The sequence below is a fragment of the Puma concolor genome, chromosome F2 (assembly GCF_028749965.1).
Source record: "Puma concolor isolate L17-30 chromosome F2, mPumCon1.1.hap2, whole genome shotgun sequence".
NCBI lineage: Eukaryota > Metazoa > Chordata > Mammalia > Carnivora > Felidae > Puma > Puma concolor.
Window position 1 is genome coordinate 77,301,762 of NC_141684.1, and position 25,171 is coordinate 77,326,932.

The 25,171-nt window shown below is 46.3% G+C and overlaps 2 long non-coding RNA genes across 2 annotated transcripts; one reads left to right on the top strand and one right to left on the bottom strand.

Annotated features, from left to right (window-relative positions):
• Positions 1-511: 511 nt before the first annotated feature.
• LOC147572127 (uncharacterized) lies at positions 512-6,910 on the bottom strand. Its single transcript, XR_015247084.1, has 3 exons — positions 6,737-6,910; positions 6,351-6,461; positions 512-5,048 (listed from the first exon to the last, which is right to left on the bottom strand). It is a non-coding gene; the product is annotated as an uncharacterized LOC147572127 (long non-coding RNA).
• Positions 6,911-20,201: 13,291 nt separating this feature from the next.
• On the top strand, positions 20,202-22,386 carry LOC147572128 (uncharacterized). Its single transcript, XR_015246881.1, has 3 exons — positions 20,202-20,398; positions 21,250-21,288; positions 21,538-22,386. It is a non-coding gene; the product is annotated as an uncharacterized LOC147572128 (long non-coding RNA).
• Positions 22,387-25,171: the final 2,785 nt, after the last annotated feature.

Consider the following 25,171-nt stretch of genomic DNA (forward strand, 5'->3'; position numbering starts at 1 on the left):
TATAAACTCTCATTTCACCTTCGTGGTAACCTTGTGAGTTAGGTACTATCAGAGTTCCCAAGGCACAGAAGGTACAAAGAGGCTAAGTAACTTGGCCAGTCATGGCAGACAGCGAAGCCAGGGCATAAACTCTGGGCGTCTAGTCTAGTAGGTTGGGGTCCAACCGTTATGCCCCGCTGTCTTTTTTGTTTGTTTGTTTTTTTAATTTTTTTTAATATTCATTTATTTATTTTGAGAGAGAGAGAGAGAGAGAGAAAGTATGAGTGGAGGAGGGGCAGAGAGAGAGGGAGACACAGAATCCAAAGCAGGCACCAGGCTCCGAGCTGTCGGCACAGAGCCCGACGCGGGGCTCGAACCCACGGACCGTGAGATCGTGACCTGAGCCGAAGTCAGATGCTTATCCGACTGAGCCACCCAGGTGTTCCTATGTCCTGCTGTCTCTTAAACGCTGTGCCTAATAGTGTTCTAAGCAGGTCAGATGCAGTAACACTTTTAATGAAAACAACACCAGTAATGTGGCAAGTTTCATGAGCTAAAATATTCAGTCCTTTATTCAGCACCTGCTGACACCCAGGACCATACCTAGGTCAAATACAGTGGTTCCGATGTCACTGGGATGGAGAGAGGGCTGGCGGCCAGTGTCCTTGCTGTGAGCACCTCTGCGGTCCTGGTCAGAGATCACCGTCCGACTGGTCATGTCTGTCCTTCCCTCCATCGTCACTTCCGCTGCAGACTTTTGTGTCCCATGTGACAGGAAGTTCCCCGACTGTCACCACAGCAACAAGTCCCCCTGCACTGCACAAGCTTCCACGGCCTGGAGTGTGCTCCCTCGTCATTCAGGTCCTCAGTTCAGGCACTGCCCTTCCTGCCCACTGTAGAGAAGGTTGACTCTCCTTCTTCCCTGGTGCTCCCTGGGACCCATCTGCTTCACTTACTTACTGCTTGGAGCTCGGTGTATCACCACCATTTCTTTACGGTGCCGGCCAGTAGGCCCATGATAAGAGGCCACATCCTGCGTGTCTCTGTGAAGTCCCATTACTCAAGCCAGTGCCTCACACAGACTATGCAGTCAGTAAATGGGGAGTTAATTTGTTAAGCCGATTCCATCACCTTTGGACGTTACTTTCCCAAATCTACAAGATTTTCCCTGAGGACTTGCCTCAGGGAAACACCTCAGGAGACAGAGAAGTGATTTTCGGTTTCACTAATCTGGACATCACTGGTGATCCTAACAAAAGCCATATGGAAGCGAGATTTGAAGGAACCGGAAGGTGGAAAAAGTAATAAGACTGCTATGGACAGCCGTTGTAGAAATTTGATTACGAAGGGAAGCAAATAATAGGCCAATAGCTGAGGTATACAAGGTATGAGGGTGGTTTCTGTTTCCGGTTTGTCTAGCTGTTCGTACTAGTGTTGAGGTTCAGAGGACGTTGCATATCTGAGGGCAGAAAGGAATGGGTAGGGGGGACCAGGGGAAAGATGAGGGCAATAGCTGATAGCCTAAGGTTCAGAAGAGAGCACTTAAGTGACTGCCTCTCTTCATAATCAGATTTCTCGACTGAACTGGCTTACAGCCGCTCTGTTGCTTTCTCCACCTTCTGGCTCCTTCTTTTTCCACTTCAATATGGCTTCCATCGGGGTTGCCAGTAAGCACCACGTGTCTGCAACCATAAATCACTTCTCAGTACCTTCGGTCCAGGGCAGGATGGAAAATAAGTCTCTGTTAAAGGGGAAATGGCCACTCAGTTCTATCGAGAGGAGGGGAAAACCAGGGCCGATGCAGGTGGTGGTGTCGATTTGATGGCACGAAGTCGAGAAAGGTCTTGTCTGGTATTTCTATCTCTTTGTGAAATATGAAGCAAAGTCAGTTAGGGAGAGGCGGGGCATATTTGAGATTGAAGGAGATGGAACATTTGTGAAAAGTGTTTTGAGAGAAGCATAGAGAGATTGCCAGGAAAAGGGAGCACCCCTGTGGTTGGTGATCAAAGGCATATAGCGCTCACCATGTGCCTAGCTGGGGAGCTTCCCAGTGGTGACACTCAGCAGCCTGGTCAAGGCCGGAGAATGGCTATGGTTGAGTTCATTCAGAGCTGAATTCACCATGGGGCGCCTGGGTGGCTCAGTCGGTTAAGCGTCCGACTTCGGCTCAGGTCATGATCTCGCGGTTTGTGGATCTGAGCCCCGCGTCGGGCTCTGTGCTGACGGCTCGGAGCCTGGAGCCTGCTTCGGATGCTGTGTCTCCCTCTCTCTCTGCCTCTTCCCTGCTTGCACTCTGTCTCTGTCTCTCTCTCTCAAAAATAAATAAAACATTAAAAATACGTTAAAAGAAAAAAAAAGAATTGACTCCGCTAGGGGTGCCTGAGTGGCTCAGTTGATTAGCTGTCCAGCTCTTGATTTCAGCTCAGGTCATAATGTCACGGGTTCATGGGTTCGAGCCCTGTATCCAGCTCCTCGCTGGGAGGGTGGAGCCTGCTTGGGATTCCCTCTCTCTCTCTCTGCCCCTCCTCTGCTTGCTCTCTCTTTCTCTTTCTCAAAGTAAATAAGTAAACTAGAAAAACGAAAAACAGACAAGGAATTGAATTTGCCAGGCATATGTAGCAAAGGGAGGGCAAGAGAGCTTACCAGAAACGTGGTTGTGTCATGGGGGCCAGAATCCAACTTGGATCTCGGGAACATTAATAGAGCAGAGAGGCCCGCTAACGGAGAGAAAGGGGGAGGTGTGCACGCCACCCACAGCCAGAGGGACACTTGCGCCGGGGACCTTTGTGCAAGAAGCTGCAGTGGCAAGTTTGTGACCAGCAAGGAGGATGTCTGATTCATGATTTTCGAGGTGGAACAGTTTCAAAAGATAACGAGGCTCAGACTTCACATTCTGCACCGTGAGAACGGGAAGCCGTGGCCCAGCAGAGAATAAGGTCATCGGGTCAAGGAGGTCAGAGGGTTGGATGCGTCCAGAAGGAAGGCAGACATAAGCATGGAGAGCAAGAACCAGATTCAAGTGTTTCATGAACAGCGGTGCACGTCTGAGGCAAGCAGAGCTCTCTGACTTGCTAGCGTGGAAAACCCAGTCGTTTGGTGAGTGAGAGGAGGGGCAGGCTGATTTCGAAATGCCTTGGTCATCAATTGCCCGTTTAGGGTGTGTATACTTTTATTTTAATTAATTAATTAATAACTTGTCGACTTCTTTGAGAGAGAGTGCAGCAGAAGGGGAGACAGCCTCCCCTTGAGAGAGAGATTATCTTAAGCAGGATCCACACTCGGCACGGAGCCCAACACGGGGCTCGATCTCACGACCCTGAGATCAGGACCTGAGCTGAAATCGAGAGTCAGATGCTTAACTGACTGAGCCGCCCAAGTGCTCCTAGGATATGTTTACTTTTTAAATAAGCCACTAAGAATTTATTATTCATTGGTGCCGTGAAAAAACTTAAAAGAAATAGATCTTGAGGGGCGCCTGGGTGGCTCAGACGGTGAAGCATCCGACTTTGGCTCAGGTCACGACCTCGCGGTTCATGAGTCTGAGCCCCGCGTCGGGCTCTGTGCTGACACCCCGGAGCCTGGAGCCTGCTTCGGGTTCTGTGTCCCTGTCTGTCTCTGCTCCTCCCCTGCTCCCACTCTGTCTGTCTCTCTCTCTAAAACATGAATAAACATTTAAAAAAATAAAAAAGATGTCTTTAGAAAAACATCAGAGAAGTTGGTAGCAGTTTGGGTAAAAACAAACTGCACGTGCTTCACCATCTCACCAGGACCCCGCTTGGTCCCCGACCTCGTATGAAGACTGAACCCCCCACAGGGATCTACGGCCTGAACGTTTTCACTTACGTTTCTCTTGCTCGAGCCCTGAAGCGGATGTGGGGTCCGCTGTCTTAGGTGTCCCGGACTCCACAAATCTGTTCAGAGAGAGTTGCCCCGGGTTTTGCGCAGCTGGCAGCCGGTGAGGCAGCCTCCGTTGTGGAGTTTACCTCCTTTGACAAGGTGACCGAAATGGTGTTCTTAAAGTCTTGAAGCAACCTCTTGTCACGGGAAACAGAAGGAGACCCCCTGGTCCTCCTGAGCCCTCTTTCTCCTCCAAGAATCTCCATCTTGCTGTGTCCCCTAAGAAAAGCTGGCACCTCCTGAGGACTTGGGACACTCCAGACACCCTTCTGAGTGCCTTACATGCCTTATTTTCTTTAAGCCACGTAACAACGCAACACCCTATGAGGTTCTACTATCATCATGCTCACTTTTAGATGAAGGGTCTGAGGCACAGAGAGTTCGGTAACTTTCCCGGGGCCACAGGGCTAGCAAGAGCTCGAGGCGGCCTTTGTCATCAAAGACTGCGCTCCCTCCCTCCCCAGGTCCATGGCTTGGCCGTCCTCCTTGGGGGGACCCAGGTCCGCCCTCCCACCACTCCTCACCCCAGCCGCTCTCCACTGGGCTGTCCACCTCCTCAAACATTGCTGCCTGACTCTCCTGATGACCAGTGCCCTGGTTCAACCTCTGGCCAGTGTCACTGAGTCTCCAGTTTGACCTCTTCTCCAAAAATCTCAGGCTCGTGTAAGAGGTTTTAACTTCCTCAGCACACGTGTGAGGCTGAGCTCTCTTCGTGTATCCGGCACCCCTTATCTCTCCCCACCCCCTCCCTACACCCTGTACTTCATACTGAATTATTTTCTACTGCCCCCAAGACAGCAAGGACCCTGTGCCCTCCAAGCCTTGGCCTCGGTCCTCTCTATCTTGAGCACCTTCTCCACCTTCCCGACCACGCCTCGTTGTGCCAAATCCCCTTCATCTTTCAAGACTTAGTTCCCAGATCCCTCTGGGAAGCACTCCCCCTCCAAAGGACCCCACAGTCCCCAGCACACTGAAGGGTAACTGCCTGTCTGTCTCCCCGACTGTCAGCCCTGAGACCAAGGCCACAGCCCGATCACTTCCGTGTTCCTAGTGCTGGAGGAAGCCTGTGCACGTGGGATCCAGCTGCTCAGTAACTGCTATCCGAATAAGTCGTGAAAATGGAAGCAACAGGAGGACCAGATGACCCCTCAAAATGTCCCTTTGTCCTGTGTCTGGAGGATAAAGGAAGAACTCACTGGCATCCAATATGGAGGTGCCCACCGTGTCTATGGACTGTTTGCCCGAGTTCTAGACCCAGTAACTTTAGATATAGCTCCCCACTGAAACTCTGGCTGTATAAGAGCTGGTTATTTGTCTTGTTTGCAGCCATATTTCCACGTAAGGAACTTGGTACTCAATATATGCTTGTTTCATAAAGCAAATATATCAAAGATCTCTAACCCTTACAACAACTCTACAAGGTCAATATCATTCTCCCCATCGGATGGTCAAAAAACCCTGAATTTCAAAGATCTGAGGAATGCATCCAAGGCCGTAAGAGAGTTGGTAGCAATGTCGGGATTCCTCTCCTGGCTTCCACATTTTAGGCTTTTTCTACTATCCTGAGTTGTCTCTCAAAACCTTCTTAGCCGCTAGACTCGGTCACTCAAATTAAAGGGAGATGAATAAAATCATAGAAAATACAAAGCGAGTGGGGCAGAATTTTCCTGCTTAAAATTAGAAAACTCAAGGGCGCCTGGGTGGCTCAGTCGGTTAAGCCTCCGACTTCGGCTCAGGTCATGATCTCACGGCTCATGGGTTTAAGCCCCGCGTCGGGCTCTGTGCTGATGGCTCAGAGCCTGGAGCCTGCTTGAGCTTCTGTGTCTCCTCTCTGTGCCCCTCCCCTGCTCGTGTTCTGTCTCTGTCTCTCAAAACTAAATAAACATTAAAAATTTGTTTTAAAAAATTAGAAAACCCAGCACTTTATAAAACTAGATTTGTAGCAGCCAAAACACGGAGTCATATAAATTCCAAAGAAAAGTTGCCGGTGGGCTTAGCACTTGGGAAAGAGTACACTTTGGGAGCACAGACACATGAGAGATGTCTGGCCCGGCTGGACCAGGTCCATGGGGGACCCGCCCCGTGTGTGAAGAGCAGGACAGAAAAAGACTGCTCTCTCCCCCGCACACCGTGTCTTGAACGACTGACCGTGTCTTGAACGACTGAACTGCTTCTTGCAACTGTCTTGGCCGTGTCTTGGCCAGCATCAGAAAGCACGAGAATTACGGCACTTTGTGTCCCGTGGTCTAATGAAGCTTAGAGGTTGTAGAAAGTTTTTTCTGTTATATTGTATCACTTTAGGATAGGGCAACTCCCAAAAAGATTTCCTGTATGATGAAATACATCTTTTTCTCTCCTCTATACTTGAAAAAGTTGCAATTTCTTAGCAAAAATTACTCAGCCAGTGCTTACCATAACCCCTGAAGACAATACGTATTTTTAGTTTTGTCTTAGCAGCAAGGAAATGCACTCACCGATGGAGAATGATTTCACGAAGGCCATCCAGTGAGTCAGGCACAAGACCGAGCTGGACGGATTAGGCATCTGGGTCTCTGTTATTAAACTCCAAGGTCCTACAAAACAATCTGAGACAAAGAAAAGCACTCTTATGATAGCTTCTGCAAATAATTTCACTGCCAAGTTTTGTTGAATGTTGATGTCTGTTAACCAGCCATAGGACTGTGGCACTCTTCCCAGGGGGAAAGCTCTACTCATTTTCTTGTAAGGATGTCATAATAGGCATAAAGCACTGAGCACCACACCCAGGATATGGTAGCTGGTCAATAAAAAATGTCGATCTTCCACTGCCCTGCCCACCAGTCTCGCTGCTGTGAAATCTCCTCAAGGAGACCCGACTCACCTGTATTACGTTTCCTCCCAGTCTTTCTTCATTATCGACCTGACATTTTTCTTAGCTCAGCTTTTGTGGAGAAATGGAATGCCCCATCCATCTGGGCTGGTGCTGTATCCGTATCCGGTGCTCTGGCTTGTGTAGACACCCGAGTGTTTCTCCTTCCTCTCTATAGGTGTAGGAATCTAGTAGCGACCATCAGTCACCAGACATCATTATGACAACTATATTCCCCGGGCTGTACTTTTCATGTCCGTGATTTATTCGATTACTGGAAGTCTGGGGCACCTGGGTGGCGCAGTCGGTTAAGCGTCCGACTTCAGCCAGGTCACGATCTCGCGGTCCGTGAGTTCGAGCCCCGCATCGGGCTCTGGGCTGATGGCTCAGAGCCTGGAGCCTGTTTCCGATTCTGTGTCCCCCTCTCTCTCTGCCCCTCGCCCGTTCATGCTCTGTCTCTCTCTGTCCCAAAAATAAATAAACGTTGAAAAAAAAAATTAAAAAAAAAAATTACTGGAAGTCTGTATCTCTTAATTCCCTTTACCTGTGTTGGCCATCCCTTCACCCACCTCCCTTCTGGTTACCTATGGCCCATTTCTTTAAAACGTAGTTCTTTTGGGGCACCTGGGCGGCTCAATCGGTTAAGCTCCGGACTTCGGCTCAGGTCATGATCTCCTGCTTCATCGGTTTGAGCCCCGTGCCGGGCTCTGTGCTGACACCTTGGAGCCTGGAGCCTGCTTCGGATTCTGTGTCTCCCTACCTTGCTGCCCTCCCCGCCCCCTTACACTCTGTCTCTCTCTCTCAAAAATAAATAAACATGAAAAGAATTTTTTAACAAACAAATGTTTTTAAATAAAATAAAATGTAGTTCTTTTATTTTATGCTGTGTTATTTAGAGATAGGAATGTATCTGTGCTTTATTTTAAAGTTCAGTAGTGGGGCGCCTGGGTGGCTCAGTCGGTTAAGCGGCCGACTTCGGCTCAGGTCATGATCTTGTGGTCCGTGAGTTCGAGCCCCGGGTCGGGCTCTGTGCTGACAGCTCAGAGCCTGGAGCCTGCTTCCGATTTTGTGTCTCCCTCTCTCTGACCCTCCCCCGTTCATGCTCTGTCTCTCTCTGTCTCAAAAATAAATAAACGTTAAAAAAAAATTTTTTTTAATAAAAATAAAAAAATAAAGTTCAGTAGTTATGTTGCTTGTAAAAGAAGATTTATGTAATCGCTGAAAGAAGAAACTCTAGTTATTCAGTGCAGAATCCCTGGATTTTAATATAGCCTTATGATATTTTTCTCCTTTCAGTTCGTCAGATAAGGGGTGATTAGATTCTGACTTCTGAACAGGAGAGTGAAGAAAGTCTACGGTACTTTAAGAAATGGACATATTTCTTACTTCTAAAAACCAAACTCTAGTGTTTGAAAAAGAAATAGATTGTGAGTTCCCTGCTTAATTTTAATATACTTTCATAAACGGCTGTGAAGTATGGTAATTACTTTTAGAGCCAAACAGAATTAGGAGTTTACAGGACAGGCCCAATGTTAGAGAATATTCTCCTAAAACAGATCCACGTGTGCCACTAACATTACCAGCGGAGGCTTCCTGAACAGGCGAGCCAGCCAGGCCCCGGTCTAAGCGCTCCCACGGCCAACGCCTGGCAACCTCCCAGCCAGCTTCCGGTGGGCACCAAGCACTGAACTGCTCCCCCGCTGGGTTGGCAACACCGGGCTCCAGACGCAGGGGTGCTGCAGCCAGCCAGGTGGGACCCAGCACCCAGCCTGCCTCCGGACTACAGCCCTTTCCCCAACAGTCCCTGGCTTTGCTCGGGCTTGTGCAAACCCTAGCTGCCCAAGAGGGATGGGAAGGGCAGGAAGCTCCTTGCCCACGGCTCGCCTTGACCACGCTGGGTCCTCATTCTCCTGCTTCTTGGACGCGAGTGTTCAGTGTCAGCCTTCTTCACTGCCCTCACCTCTGCTCACTCCTCAAACGTTCCTTGTTCCTGAAAGTGCGGTCCTGGGCCAGTTCCCCACGCGGTGGCCTTTCTCTGAGCGATCTCATTCCCCACCAGAGTTTCCCTTCCTGCGCATAGCTCATGCATCACCGGTTTTGTTTGCTCTCTCAGAGCCCTCCTAGTGGCTCTTGACCATCTGTCCTAGAGCCAGACACACTACAGACACAGCAGACCCAACACATCCAAACCAGAGCTTACATCCCCCCTGCCAGACCTGCTTCTTCCCAGGTTGGGGGATAGCACCTCACCCACCCCTCGGAAGGGCAGCTGGGGCCAGGGGCCGTGCATTGCCCCCGCGGCTGCCCCGCAAGGGCCAAGCGTTCAGCTTTGCCCAACAGGCCATCAGGATTGATCGCCTGAGGACTACCCGATTTTCGACACACTTCCTTTCTGCTGCATGCACCTCCCGATCTTCCCTCCTCGTCACTGCAGGATACTCTTCCTAAGAGTCCTCTTGATCACGTTCTGTCTGCTTAATGCATTTCAAGGACCTCGGATAGCCTTAGACGAAGTCCAGCTGCTGGCTGCAGTAGATAATTTCCATGATCATCCTCCTCCTGGCCTTAGATGTTTCCACTTAGCCACATCCTGTCCTCACCTCCCATCCTCCTGGACAATCTGCATTCCCTCAACTTGCTCTGCTCCCTCTTCCCTCGGAGACTCTCGTGTGCTGTTCCCTTGGCCCAGAACATGTTTCTCCACTCCAGTTGGGCATGTCGTCTTCCAGCAGAGTTTCTGTAACCCCCACTTCCCCAACTCAAGCCTGGGTGAGGTGCCTTTCTGGAACCCATCACTCTGGGCTTACCTAGGTCGTAACTACGATCACACTGCAGGTAATCGCCTGGGTTGTCATTCTCCTCCATTCGACTATGGTGAAAATTGGATCTGATGCCCAGTCTGCTCGGTTCCTATTTTTGTTCTCGCCTCCCGTACCTGCCTCTCACCAGAGCACTTGCCCATTTCCTGGAAGCTGGGTGAGTCTGGGTCAATTTCATTGCTCTCGTATCTGAGAAAACAAGAGCTACGCCTACCCATCCCAAGGCAGCTACAAAGTGAACAGTAGAGTAGGTGCCGATAAAACCGTGTACACGTAGCTCACTGCTGTTTCCACCGGCTTGACTTTGGCTTCCTGCACAGGAACGAAATGAAGTGAGTTCATTTGTTTACAGCATACTCTCAAATAGCATAAGGTGGCGATAAAAAGAATCTGAATTTAGCATTTTAAAAAATCTGACAAATAGAAAGGAGGGAACAAAAATCATCCATAATTCTAATTAATTTTTTTAAATGTTTTGTGATCAGGCCACAACGAGTTTTCTAATAATATTCAAATTGTGGCTTTTCAAAGTTTCATTGTGTTTGTGAGAATAGTTATGAGGAGTCTGTTCAATATTTTAGCCTGTTCATCTGACTTGATATCTTTTCTGTTGACTCACGATCCAAAGTTAAAGGAAAGGTAGATTTGGGGGACTTCCCTTGGTTTTGTGGATAGCTTCTTATACGACAAGAGGAAGGGGGCACCTGGGTGGCTCAGTTGGTTGAGCATCTGACTCTTGATCTCAGCTCAGGGTAGGATCTCATGGTTCTTGGGTTCCAGCCGCACTCGGGATTCTCACTGACAATGTGGAGCCTGCTCGGGATTCTCCCCCTCTCTCTGCCCCTATCCCACTCGCTTTCTATCTCTCTCTCAAAATAAATAAACTTAAAAAACATTTTTTTTATATTAAATAAATAAACAAACAAACCAACAAGAGGAAAGATGCTCACTTTTTGGATGTAAGGACACCATCAGAGAGTAACTTACTTGCAGACATTTGGGGAATTAACAAAGGGAAACTTTGGACTTCACCTACTGTTGGCTTCCATGTTTCAAGATTTTCTTGCAACCTAGAGTAAAAGAATGTATAGTAAATCCCCACAACTCAGAGAATGGCGTTCAAATAAAGGTCAGACATATTAGGGATATGGGAAATATGTTTTTATCTATTGTTACTTACTCTAGCTTCAAAAAGAAAAAAAAAAACTTGGCCTGTTTCTTTGTAAATGTTCATGTATATTTTATACCTTTATCTAATTAAACTATGTGGGTTTTTGTTTCTAGATCAGGAAGTGTAAAAGTGAAAGATTTGTAAGTAATTTCTTTCAGATAAAAAAGAGAATGAAGGGGCTCCTGGGTGGCTCAGTCGGTTGAGCGGCCAACTTAGGCTCAGGTCATGATCTCGCAGTTTGTGAGTTTGAGCCCCGCGTCAGGCTCTGTGCTGACAGCTCAGAGCCTGGAGCCTGCTTCAGATTCTGTGTCCCCCTCTCTCTCCACCCCACCCCTGCTTGTGCTCTGTCTCTCTCTGTCTTTAAAAAATGAATAAACATTAAAAAATTATTAAAAAAAATAAAATAAATAGAATGAAGTATGCATACTAACTCTTATGATGACAGTGTAATGATGCTTCTGTGTAATTAAGAGCTGCTTAAATACCTCATATGAGTGGAATCATACAGTGTATGCCCTTCTGTGACTGGCTTATTTTGCTTAACAGAACATTCTTGAGGTTCATTCATGTTTCAGCATGACAGAATTTTTTTCCTTTTAAAGGCAGCATAATATTCCATCGTATGGCTATGCCACATTTTGGTGGGAAGTCACCAATGAGCAATTAGAAAAGGCTTCCTGAAGGAGATGCTGTCTAAACAGAGTCACAAAAGTGGGAGTTAGCAGAATAAGGGCAAACCCAAGGCACTTTTCCAGACAATCTGGGTGTGGAAGTATGAACATTTTCTAAGCCAACAGTTTCCAAGCTTTTTCTTGGCAGGTAGACTAAAGCCTCATGTCCAAAACAGACCAGATATGCAGTTTCTCCTACTGGGGAGACGAGAGCCAGAAACCTTGGTCTTCTCTCTTCTGTCTCACTCTTGTCATTGACCATGGACATGTTCGCCCTCATGATCACACAAGGGTAGCAGGTACCAAAAAAGAAGGGCCGCAAGGGCCTCTTTGGTTCTGGCAATGTCGTGTTTCTTTGTCAGCTCACCGGTTATGCAAGGGTTTCAATTTGATAAAATTCGTCAAAGACATTATGCTCAATGAAATAAGCCAGGCACAGAAAGACATATGTTGTAGGGGTCCACTCAGATGACTTACACCTACAGGAGTCAAATTCAGAGAGACAGAAGGTAGCCCGGTGGCCGTCCAGGCCTAGGGGGAGGGGAAATGGGAAGCCAGTGTCGAATGGGTGTGGCGTTTCATTTTGGGAAGTTGAAAAACTTCTGGAGGCGGAGAGTGGTGGTGGTTCCCCAACAATGTGTAGACCGGAGTGCACGCTCAAAGATGGCTACGGTGGTAAATTTTGTGCCATGTATATTTTTACCACAATTCGATTGAGAGAGAAAAATGGGTCAAGCTAGATATTTACGATTTGTACACTTGGCTACATAGAAAAAAAATTTTTTTGTACGCCTCATCAAATCATAGCTTTCATTGTTACTCTCTGGAAACTTTTGAAGCATGGTGTTTTTCCACTAGTTGGACCAGCAAATATTCCCATTTCATGAAGGGCCAAAGGATAGTTCCTGCTTTTTCATATCCCCTCCCAAATCAAAAAACCTGAGATATGACGACCTTGGTGACTCCCTTACTGCTATTTCCTGAACCTTGTCGGTGGCTACTTATGCTTCTATTTACATTTCCCCTCTTCCAAAATGGTCTGTGTTGGCAGGCATGCCCTCCAGTAATAAGGAGACTCAGTGCTCACCCGGGTTTCCTCCCGGTGAGGGGACCCTGGGGTGAGACTGTCATCTAATGATATCCAGGGCCAAGCTTTCAAAGATTCCGTGATTATCAGGAAACCTTCTTCAGCTGAGTGATTTTTTTTCTTAACTTCCTTGTCAGCAGAAATAATCCTCCTAAAATAAATTGTTCACCTTGGGCATGGAAATCAAGGGGAAAATGTTAGAAGATATTTATTTAAGATACTACTGACGATTTATCATTATAATTTACTTAAGAAAACATTCGTGAGCCACTTCTTGAAAAGAAAGATCACTTACTCTTAAACAATGTAAGTTTTGGTGATGGTTCATAATTGTGTAATAACTACCCTAAGTCATAGAGAATTATTTATTTAGATAAAACTTAGATTTGCTACAATCGTGCTCTGAAATGGCACTATCCAGGTCGATTTTAATTTGGGGGAGGGGGGACTGTGTGTGTGTGTGTGTGTGTGTGTGTGTGTGTGTATGGTGTTCTGAATTCTCTTGGTTGATTTAAAAAAAAAATGGGGAAAATTAATCCTAAATTGTTTGAAACCCTATTTACTTAAATGTTGATTTGGCCATTTCTTTTTTTTTTTAATGTGTATTTATTTTTGACAGAGAGAGAGCGAGACAGAGCATGAGTGGGGCAGGGGCAGAGAGAGGGAGACACAGAATCCGAAGCAGGCTCCAGGTTCCGAGCTGTCAGCACAGAGCCCGACGCAGGGCTTGAACTCCAGACCGGGAGATCATGACCTGAGCCGAAGTCGGATGCTTAACCGACTGAGCCACCCAGGTGCCCCTTGACTTGGTCATTTCTTAATTGTATAAGTCAAAAAATAGCCACGAAGTTAAAAATCCAGACTCTGTAGTGTGAATCCAGTAAAATAATATTTTTGTGGTTTTTATCTCAGACTTTTTATGATATTTCAAAATTTTTGCCATGTTGGTATAGTAGCATATGTGCTTTCTGATTTTTTAATATTAAGGTACATCCAGAGACTGTTTCTGCATCAATAGGTATGTCCTGAAACAGTAAAAACTATTCAGATTTACAAACCACCTACTAAAGCTACATTTTTATATGGTATGTAAAATTACTCTTCTTTATTTTTAAGTTGATGGCCATGCATGGAGAAGACCTACATTGATGGTCCATCTAACTGGATGTATCAAAATGATCTCTAAAAAGTTGAAAGGTTTAGGGGAGCCTGGGGGGCTCAGTCAGCTAAGCATCTGACTCTTGATCTCAGCTCAGACCTCGATCTCAGGCTCACGAGTTCAAGCCCTGCATTGGGCTCTGTGCTGGGCATGAAGCCTACTTAAAAATAAATAAATAAAACCTAAAATCCTAAAAAAGAGAAAAGCTTAAAGGTGCAGCCAAACAACATTCTGTATACATTAAGAATGAATTTATTTTCCTCTGACTTATTGTATGTATCACTATTAATGATACAAGCGTAGTCCTATCTAACAATTATTACGCATTTCCTGTTTCCCAGGCACCTTTCGTGCACTATATTATCTCACTGAATCTTCACATTAGCCGTGTTGAATAGTACTATTTTTTAAAATTTTTGTTATTAAAGTGTAATTGCCATGGGATGGTTCTATTATTTTCCCTAATTTGAAGCACAGAGCTAACGTGTGACAAAGATAAAATGCTAGCTAGACGTCTTCTGAATTTCATAATAGCTGCGTGAGAGGCAGATAACACCAGGACAAGTTGAAGGGCCTGTGAAGGAAGACATCTTTGTCCCTGGTCAACTCTGAATCCCTTCCTGCGTGGTGTGACGGTTCCATGTCTGGCCAACAGCCCATCTGCACACACTTGGATACAAAGCCTATGAAACCGCCGACCATCACTGGCTTGGAGACAGGGGTCAGAACCTCTCCTCTCCACACCCTCCATCCCTCTTTTGAGCCTTTCGTGGGCAAGATTCCATCAACTACATAGAGAGCCCTGAGCTCTGCCCAGAGAGATAAAAAAAAGTCTGGCCAAAAAATCTGGTGCAAACTGGAGTCTACCCAATTTCCAGTGAAAAATAACTTTGAGGCTGAACTTTAATCTGTCACCACTTCAGTGAAGTAGAATTTAGACAGAACATCCCAGGATTTCCTGACTTTACCTTTTTTCTCTGAAGGAGAATGCTCCATGGTGCACTGCTAAGACGATCAGCTGTCTTTAATGAAACTCTTGAATCGTCTTGGCTTTTGCAAATTTGCTGGAAGGAAATATCCAAAGGCTCCAAAGTTTCGTTTATTTTCAGAGCCTAAATTAATATCACTAGCTAAATCTGTGGAAGATTCTAACAAACAGCTAAAGCCGGGTTAAGTGAGGTAATGTCTGCCTCTTAGGTTTTGGTAAGGAGTAAATGATATGATGAATATGTGTGAAAGGCTGAGCACAGTGTTACCATAACTGTGAGAGAACCTGTGAGAGAACCTGTCTGTTAAAATACACTTTATTTATTTATTTATTTTTTTAATTTTTTTTTTCAACGTTTTTTATTTATTTTTTTTGGGACAGAGATAGACAGAGCATGAACGGGGGAGGGGCAGAGAGAGAGGGAGACACAGAATCGGAAACAGGCTCCAGGCTCCGAGCCATCAGCCCAGAGCCTGATGCGGGGCTCAAACTCATGGACCGCGAGATCGTGACCTGGCTGAAGTCGGACGCTCAACCGACTGCGCCACCCAGGCGCCCCTAAAATACACTTTAAAGCAGCATTTTTGTAATTATGGGACCCAACATTTATGAAGCTTCTTCCATTAGAAGGTTCCTCGCTTTATTATTGGTTTCTTGTTTGCTTGTTTTACCCTGTAGGTTCTACCTATGCATATTAAAACCACAGATCAACACTCATACAAGAAACTCAGCTGAAAACACGATTGAAATTTTAGAGCCCTCACAATGCAAGTTGAGACTTCTTCTTAGGTCTCCTTTTGAATCAAACTCTAGTAAAGAAAAAAGAAACCTTTATTTGCCACTAAAATGTTCTTATTTGCATAAATATGATGTGACACTGACTTATGCTTAAAAACAACTTATTATATAGTTGGATTGCCGAAGGAATTGGAATTATTAGCTACAAGACTAAGCAAAGGCTGGGAACCAAAAGTGGGAATGGAATCTATTTTGCTCTTACAAGGGCTTTCAGGGGCTAAAGAAGCTGCAAACGGCTTGTTCTAATAAGCTCTAGAACTTTACACTAAACAATAGCAAAAGTTCATATTGCAGATTTAAAAAATGCTCTACGCTACGTCTAGTCTAGTCTACGTAGTCAGTGGTGTTATACGGCCGACTAAGGCTATGCAGAGGGGCCCTACAAACATTCTGCACACGTATTCATGTTGTTCCACTTCTACCGGGGCCTCCACGGCTGTCGATTCACAAGGACATATTATTGCCACAATTTCTTAACTCTGTGTTACAAATAACGAAACAGCACCAGCAGCTTTTCTGGCCCTCGCAGGCCACCATCGTCTGACAATCAGTAAAGACCACGTTTTAAGACAGTGCCAACATTCGATTTCATACTCATCTAAATACAATTTAAATGTCGAACAATACCAAGTATTATCGAATGGAGACCTCTAATACACTGTTTATGAGAAAGAAGAGCATGTGACAATATCTAATAAACCCTACAGCATGCATTCAGACCCCAGGTTTTCCACTCCTAGGTATTTACCCAATAGACACTTAAAAACATACCTCAGGAGGGGCGCCTGGGTGGCTCAGTTGGTTAAGCGTCTGACTCTCGATACCGGCTCGCATTGTGATCGCACAGTTCATGGGTTGGAGCCCCGCATCGAGAGCTCTGCGCTGACAGTGGGGAGCCTGCTTGGGATTCTCTCTCTCTCTCTCTCTCGGTCTCTCTCAAAATAAATAAATAAACATTTAAAATAAAATAAGCTGTGTAAAGAGTTCTTATACTGCAAAAATCAAAAGATAGCCAGTAAGCGGATGAAAAGATGTCACAGCTCAATGTCACCGTGATTAGTCATTAGGGAAATGCAAATCAAAACCAGTTCACACCACCCATTAGGATGGCCAAAATAAAGAAATCAGCCAGTAACAAGGGTTGACAAGGATATGGAGAGGTTGAAACCCTCATACACTGCAGGTGGAAATGTAAAGTGATGCGGCTTGTCTGGGAAAGTCTAGCAGCTCCTTAAAAGAATGAACATAGAGTTACCCTACAACCTAGCAAGTCTGCTCTAGACACTTACCGCCAAACTCAAACATGTTCACACAAACACTGGTACAGAAATGTTCATTTGCAGCATTATTCATAATAGCCAAAAAGTGGGGGAAAAAACAGATATCCATCGATAGGTGACTAAAATAAAAAGCGATACCTCCATACGGCCAAATGGTAGACCGTGAAAAGGCATAAAGCACCAACACCCGAACAACATGGGTGAATAGGAAAGATGTCATGTTGCATAAAAGACGTCAGACAAAAAAGGTCCCAGATATAATGCCGTTTATGTGAAACGAACAGGCAAGTCCGCAGAGACGAGAAGCAGATGTGTGGTTGCTGGGGTCTGGGAGGTGGGGGGTGCTGGGGAGAAGGGGGAGTGGCTGGTAATCGGTGCAGGGTTTTTCGGAGGTGTAACGAAAATGTTCTAAAGTCAATTGTGGTGCGGTTCTGTGAAGACATTAAAAAACGATTAAACTGTGTGCTTGAAATAGATGATTTATACAGGATGTGGACTATACCTCAAGAAAACTTATCAGAAAGGTTACGTGCATCGTAATACCATGTATATTCAAATTTGAAAACACACAAAGCAGTATTACATATCGTGCCTACAAACACACGTTTGGAAACAGGGAGGCAAGAGCATTCAAAACGCTGAAAAACCCGTACTGACTCATCAAGGACAGACAGCAGCCTTCACACAGCGGTGAGTGCTTGAATAACGTCTGAGCTGCAGGCAGAGAAGGAAAAGACCAAAGTTCAGAAGGCAATCACCTCTGTGCAGAGAGAAAGGGGAAGGAGGCCGGAGAGTGGTCCTCACTCTTTCTTTAAAAGAAAATTCTGATGTCACTATCACAAAATGTGCAGGTTGGTGAGCACGTGAACACTTATTGTGTGATTCCCTACGTTTTCCTATATGCTTGAAACATTTCATAGTTAAAAAAGTCTACGCCTCGGGGCACCTGGGTGGCTGAGTCGGGTAAGCGTCCGACTTCAGCTCAGCTCATGATCTCACAGTCCGTGAGTTCGAGTCCCGTGTTGGGCTCTATACTGACAGCTCAGAGCCTGGAGCCTGCTTCGGATTCTGTCTCCTTCTCTCTCTCTGCCCCTCCCCTGCTCATGCTCTGTCTCTCTCCCTCTCTCAAAAATAAATAAATGTAATATTTGGAAAAAAAAAATTCTACATCTCTAGGCTCATCTCATTAAAAGCCATGATGAATGCCTCCCACCAGGGTTGTCTGTTGCTGGTTGTTAAACATTCGCCAGCACTCTCCTGCATCCTGGCCAGGAAAGCCTGCCCGTTTCCACGAAAGCAAGGGCCAGAGAGAAGCATCGTCATTCGTAAATGAAGCAAAGCTATCTGACACAGGATTTGAAGCTGTCGATGCCCACGTCCACCGCAACTGGGTTTCGCTCTGTTAGCGGGGATTCCCATGAAGCACAGAGCAGAGGGCTCAGCTCCCCGCGAAGCCAGCCTGGGCCGACAACACTCCTTACACAGCACACCCCGTAGCAGAAGTCCACGACCTGCCAAAAACTTCCTGACCTGGAAGCAGAAGGTTTAAGAGCATTTCTGGTAACTGTTGAATTAAACCCCCGATTTCTGGGAGCAGGTTGCTAAAAGTTTTCAGCCTTCTGGCATAGGCACGTCGTTTGAGAGACTTGGTCACCTATTCAATAATCTAACTGCAATATTCCTAAGCCAAGAAAGCCAAACAAATAAAAACAATTTTTTAAAAACAAGTTTTTCTCATCCTGTTTGACACATTGGTAGTACCAGGGTTTTAATGGCTTTTAAAATTTTTATAATTTAATCCAAGGGCTGTGTTTGAGAGTTCCATCACCATTTTGAGCAAACGCAGTTGAAATACACGGAAAGTAATTACTAGATTTTTAAAAAAAATTTTTTTTAACGTTTATTTATTTTTGAGACAGAGAGACAGAGCATGAACGGGGGAGGGTTAGAGAGAGGGAGACACAGAATCTGAAACAGGCTCCAAGCTCTGAGCTGTCAGCACAGAGCCCGACGCGGGGTTCGAACTCACGGACCGCGAGATCGTGACCTGAGCCGAAGTTGGCCGCTCAACCGACTGAGCCACCCAGGCGCCCCAGTAATTACTAGATTTTAAAAGGAAGCTCTCCCCATCACATTCACCCAGATTTGGCGTTTCTGTCCCGAGGCTTTCCTTGTACAAGAAGACCCCAGAGATTCCAGAGTGGGAAACACAATGAGATGATGGGCCACCACGAATAAACTGTGTTGTACGTGGTGTCAATATGACCTTCGAGACTGTTCTACTCCTCTACGGCCCCTACCATAAGAAGCTCCAGGCGGTTGCCTACATCACATACATGTTTTGAGAGTTAATCCCTTTCCCCGTGTGACTCACGATTGTGCAAGTCCTTCCAGAGGGGATAAAAATACAATGGATTACAGCATCGCAGCGTCTGCAATTCCCAAGGAAGAAGTGGCTTTAGACATTTATACGCCGAGCTTGGCGACCGAGCGCCAGCGAGTGTGTCCGAAAGCTGTTGGAAATCGGACAGTTTGTGCTGCAAAGACAGGAAGCACTGCGAGTTTCTGCAGCCGTGGTTGGCTTGAGATAATGCCATTGTATAAGCCGGCACAGCGACCGCTCCCACCGCTGAGAGCCCGGGCCTGGCGTCTGGCTCCTTGGCCGCAGGCCAGGCTGAGGTCCTGCCGTCTGAAGGCAGGGTGTGTGTCCCCTCCCAGGCGGTCCACACACACAGTGCCGGCCACACCTCACCTTCCAGAGGAAATCTGGCCAGAAAGCCAGACTTCATGACTTCTCCTTTATGAGCCTTACCCACCCCCAGTCCTTGCAGGGGAGGGTGCCGGGGCGGGGGGGATTGTTTTCCACTTGGGTGCAGGGATGGCATTTGCTCTGTGCTCAGATGGGGATTTAAAGTCCCAGGCAGTAAACGAGCTGATGACAGGGTTATTGGAAAGATACTGTATCTTGCTGTGCTTAGCCACCTCGGGGCTCGTTCTTCAGAGAGGCCCTCGGCCCTCATCACTTCTACAAACTGCCCTTCCCATAGAGCTTTTCCAGCAGGCAGGAGTACTTACCAAGGACTATTTTAGACGTATTTAGCAGCAATATTGTTTGATTTTAACTGGACATTGTTCTGAACACACAAAAGAGTTCAAGGATGTGGCCATTGGGTTTTGTTCTCTCCCCCCCCCACCCACCCACCCTCCTTCCCGCCTCCCCAAACTGTCAGGTTTCTCTGGGAAAATGGGATGAAAATGTTTGGGGACATTTCCACAATAAAACACTCTAAAATATTTTTTTTAAGATTTCCTTTCTAGTCATGTCAAGATTATAACTCAAATCTGCAAGAGTCAGGAAATTCCAAATTTATGTTGACACTTTCCCCTTAAAGCCCTCACCAGATGATAAACAGTGTAAAAAATTCTGTCCCAATTCAAATGTTCCAAATATGACACGGGTTGCTAGGTTCTTGTCGTGAAAAGGTGCTTCGGGGTGAGAAAGAATAGGCCTTTTAAGAAGCAAATAGAACCTTTCAGGCAAATAATTTTTCTAAATGATTTCTTAATATAGAAGGTGAAGTAATCGTTTCAGATGGGTCACCTCCTCGATTGCATTTTTGCAGACGGAACAGAATCGAATTCCGTGATGGAAACCAATGAGACGGTGGTGGGATTTACCTGTGAAATCAGCGGTCCTCAAGGTAGGAATTAGTACTTGGCATGGACCAGGGGGCTCTTCTGGACCACCCGGGTCAGTTCACTTTCAAAGGTCCCACGGGCCCCAAGGAAAAGCTCCCAGACAGTGGCCACGCCTCTTAGAGAGACGGGCTCAGCTCTGCTCCCAGTGTTGCTGGCCACCAGCTAGGGGTGAGAATAAATTACCGGGCATGTCTCAGATCCTGGCTCATCATCTGTAAAATGCAGGAAGATCACAGCATCTACCGCATGGGTTGTTGGAGATTAGATGAGGTAAGACATGTTAGCATAAGAAAGCGCTTCTAGAAACTTTCCTACTGACGCTGAAAATAATGGCCAGTTAGATAACAGTATTCATGGCGCGAAGGAAAATAACGCATCATCGGCAGGAGCGTCAGAAAAGCGTGTTTGGATTCAGGTGAGAGAGGAGCAGAAAGAACTTGGCGAAAAGAATGCCTCCCCCACCCAGCCTTCCCAGCCCCTGGCCCTTCTCACCACCTGCCCCCTGGGGCTGCTTTGGCCCCGCTTTGGCTCACCTAGTGTGTTTGCTCTTAGATTTGTTTCCAGCCCACGTCTGTTGTTCTCTGGGTTTAAGGGGCAGTAAAGATTCTGGGGAGAAATGAGTGTAGGATTTGGAGTCACAACAATAATGGATGCCTGGCCATGTCATTTACTGGCTGTGGGGACTTTGGTGGATCGCTGACCCTTTCTGGCTGAGATAGCCTCTCTTATCCGGAGGGGATCAGAGTACCACCCTTTCGTGATTACTGTGAAGATTACACATCAAGGGCTGCCTTCATGCATGCTTCAACAAATGTCGTATGTATTCCTGATTTTTGATCTCCCATCTTTTCAGGCTCTGGGCTCTACCCGGATCCTACACTCTTACCGGAAGGTATGTTTCCACGTGCAAGAACAATCTAATGGTTCACTTCATCCAGATGTTTGATTCTGTCCATGGGACCCTGCCATTCCCGTATTTTAGTCTGGGTCGGGAAAGCAACCCATGTCCCCAAGGCCCAGGAACATTAGTTAGCAAAAGGAAGCAAATCTGTCATTTAGCCTGCCCCCTCCCTCCGCAAGCACCTTTCTTCCCTTTCTCTCTGCCTTCCTCATCTCCCCTCTCCCTTTTTCCCCTTCTTAGACCTTGATATTGATCAACAGGAAATTCACAGAATCTACAAATCTGTAACTGAGGCCAAGATTATTTTCAAGTCTGATGATACAGATGACAGCTATTTCAACACCAATCTGAGTCCCAAAGAGTCAAGCCCCCCCCCACTGTTGCCACCACCGCAGCAAGGAGATGCCCAACCCCTGTGCCCCTTGGCGTCTGACCCCAGACTGACTTGACCACACTGCCGTCTGCCTCCATCATGCTGATATACTTGGATGTCGGCAGAGCTGGTAAATATTTGCCCGTGCAGGAGACGGCAAGTGGCAGTTTCTGCACAGGAGAGGCGATGAGGCAACTCATCCCCTTGTGTCAATAGCGTGAAACCAACAATGGCAGTGTGCGATGATGGCACGCTACCTGTTAGGTTCAGACAAGGGAGCTACCAATGGCCGTGACCTCCAGACTCCACGGCTGCGCCTTTGGAGTAGCCGGCACAGAGCAGGGTGCTTCCTGCCCTGGATGTCAGCTCTTCCCTGCGTTCTGCTGCCCTTCACCCCCTGGCTCGGCTGAACTTCAAGATCACTGCAGCGACATTTTCATTTTTCCCAAGAGGGTGTAGGAATCAAATGTGTCCGCTCTTGATCTCTGGGCTGTGAGTTCAAGTCCTTCGATGGGTGTAGAGATTACGTAAAAAGAAAATCTTTAATAATGATAATAATAACAAAATAAATGTGTCCATTACTTTGTCGTTATTCCGGCTGCTTGTTACCTCCGTCTTGGGACTCTCTGTGAGAAGAAAGGAGCCAGGGAAGAAGAGAACCTCAGATGAATAGGAGGAAGCAGAACTGGACTGCTGGCAGACGTTAGAAGCATACAATGCCCAGTTGAGCCAAGTGCCCCAGAATTACATGTCTGAGATGGGGGGCGGGGGCAGGAGCAGGGGAACTTAGCGACTCAAGAAAAAAAGAGGGACTAGCACAGCTTCCTCGATGAACTGTCCAGATTTCTGTTCCACTGTCCATTTCCGTTTGGTAAACAGAGTCTCAAAGTATAGATGGAATCGACAGACTGAACTTTCAGCACATCTAAGAGAACCACTCACCTTTTCAGGCACATGAAGCTTTTTTCGGCTATCACAGTCTTAGTTTACAGTCAATGACTTCTGATGAATTGGGGCAAAAGGTATACAAGAGTTCTTTGTACTGTACTTCGAAATGTCCCCTAAGTTTGACATTATTTTGCAAGAAAAAAAGGTTGAAGAAACCAAAACCTACACTTCAAAAGAAGCACATCCACAGGTTCTGAAAAACCACCAGCACAGCTAGATAGCTAGTCATAACTAACACAGGTAAACAATCCGTTCGATACAGAAGTGACACCTTTATCCTCTGAACATTCATTCAACCAAAAAGTACCGGGCCCCAGTGGGAGCCGGGTGTTTTTCTGGTGCTGGGGCCGTGGCCATGCACAAGAGCGAAAGGGAGCGACAAACCCAATTCTACGAGACCCACCGTGTGATGCACTCTGAGTTCAGATGGGGATGTGCGCAATCCCGAGGGAGCAGAGGGGAGGCAAGGGGACTCTGCAGGAAGCTGGGCTCTCAGGAAGGCTTCTGGGAGGCCCACAGGAAGTCCTTTTGGTGAAAAAGAACGAGCTATGGAAAGATCCTGAGTGAGCACCCAGCCCGGGAGAACAGCACATTCAGTTACTGGACAGGGACCAGCTTAGGGACTAGAAGAACAGCCAGAAGTCTAGTTGATTAACTAATGCATTGATTAATTAATGAAAGAGACCTAAAGACTATATCTAGTTCAATCGCATCATTAAATAGACAGGTGCAAGGAGTCTGTATGTGGGGAGCGATCTTTCAAATGTCTTCGAAAACCTATTTCTCTATTGCTTGCTTCAACGTACCCAAGGATGTCTTCCTTGCCAGACTTCCAGTTGTTGGGTTGTGTAAGGAACCACCCAAATCTCATCTATAGTGAAGATCCGACAAGAATTAAACAAGCAAACGATAACTACCGTCTTGATTTAACCCCATCACACCAGGTTAATTCTGAAGGGCGTCTTTGGCTGTGACGTGGTTTTATGAAATGAACTTCAATTTCATCGTATACTCATTGGGCAAGCTGAGTTCACTCGCCCAGGTGTTGTTAATTAGTGATCTAGAATTGCCAGACAGCTAGAAGGAGGCAACCTTCGGCAGAATTTAGGAGCAGTAGGGGACAAAGTGACCATATCTTGATTGACACTGTCTTCAAAGGTCTACTAATCCCAGTATCTATGTGAATTGCTTTATGACACAAGTTGAGTTACCAACTGTGTTTGATGTTGATGGAAAATACTCTAAAACAAACACCCCTTAGATTTCTTGCTTATCACCTCCAGATTAGCATTTGCCGATAGGCCCCTGAAAACCACCTTATTTCGTTCATGACAGTTAAATCAACGCCGGAGGGGTAGAGAGGAGGAAACATTGCTCTGTGAGTCACTTGTCTGTGGACTTTCATTGATCTATGTTAGGCTAAGTTTGATTGTCACAATCTAAAATTGGGACCAGCAGAATCAGTCTTTCTGTACGGACTTTTGAAAAGCACAAGTTATGTTTTATTAATGATTGAAGAATGCAGGGAAGTTCGATATAGACATGAAATCTAGTTTTAGGGAAATTGAACACATGGGAACTGGTTTCTCAACACATCATTCCCCACTAGGGCTGTGTGAGGGCCATAGAGTGGATCACATCTGAGCCTTGACAAGAAGAGGTGCCTGGTATTTATAATAAGTTATACTCTCCTGGTTGTAGAAATAATGGCCAATTATATTTCCTGCACACAGGGGTTCTAACTGGGAAGTAGAACAATACAGCGAATGTTCCCCTGCTAAACCGGGTGCAGGTATGGCTACACACAGTCCCAACACACTTGCTTCCTGGCTTGCACATTAGAACAAGTGAGGACAAGAAGAGAAAACTCCTCCTGGAGTCAGTAAGTACGTTGGGCAGGTTTGCGAGACAGCTTTGCAACTTCTGGAAGGGAAGAGAACTAAAAGCTACTGTTCTGAGTCCAGACAAGCCTGCTTTACTTTCTCCCTCCTCGTGGGAAAAGGGACAAGGAAGAGAACAGAGAAGGGGAGCAAGGAGAAAGGAAGAGAGGTGCTCTTGGCCCAAAGCATGTCCTTGGCCCAAATCACAGGGCGTTCGCTCACCCACCGCTTACCCGGATCGTGAAGAGTCACTTTTATCATTAAGCGAAGCTCTGCACATTTCTGCCTTCTTTGTGGCTTATTGGACATGTTGGCTAGTCATATATTCACAGTTCTAAAACCTAGAGAGAACTTAGGAAATATGCGTGAAAATAACTTCCCTTGCTGGATCAGGGAGAATATAAATGATGAAGGCATGACCACGGGCAAGGAGAGTAAAGGAGAATATTAGCGTAATTCAAATGAGAGGTTCAAGCCTGCTTTAAGGCAGTAACCTAAAACTGGAAAAGAGGATATATATGAAATACGCACAAAGGATTACCAGAATTTCGCGTCATGACCTCATTTTTAAAGGCCATTGAGCTAACTATGAGGGTGATGGGTAAAGCCAAGGCCACTTTAGAAAACTTCTCCTCCCCAGAGGATGCTTCAGAGTTGCCCTCCTGGATTTCGT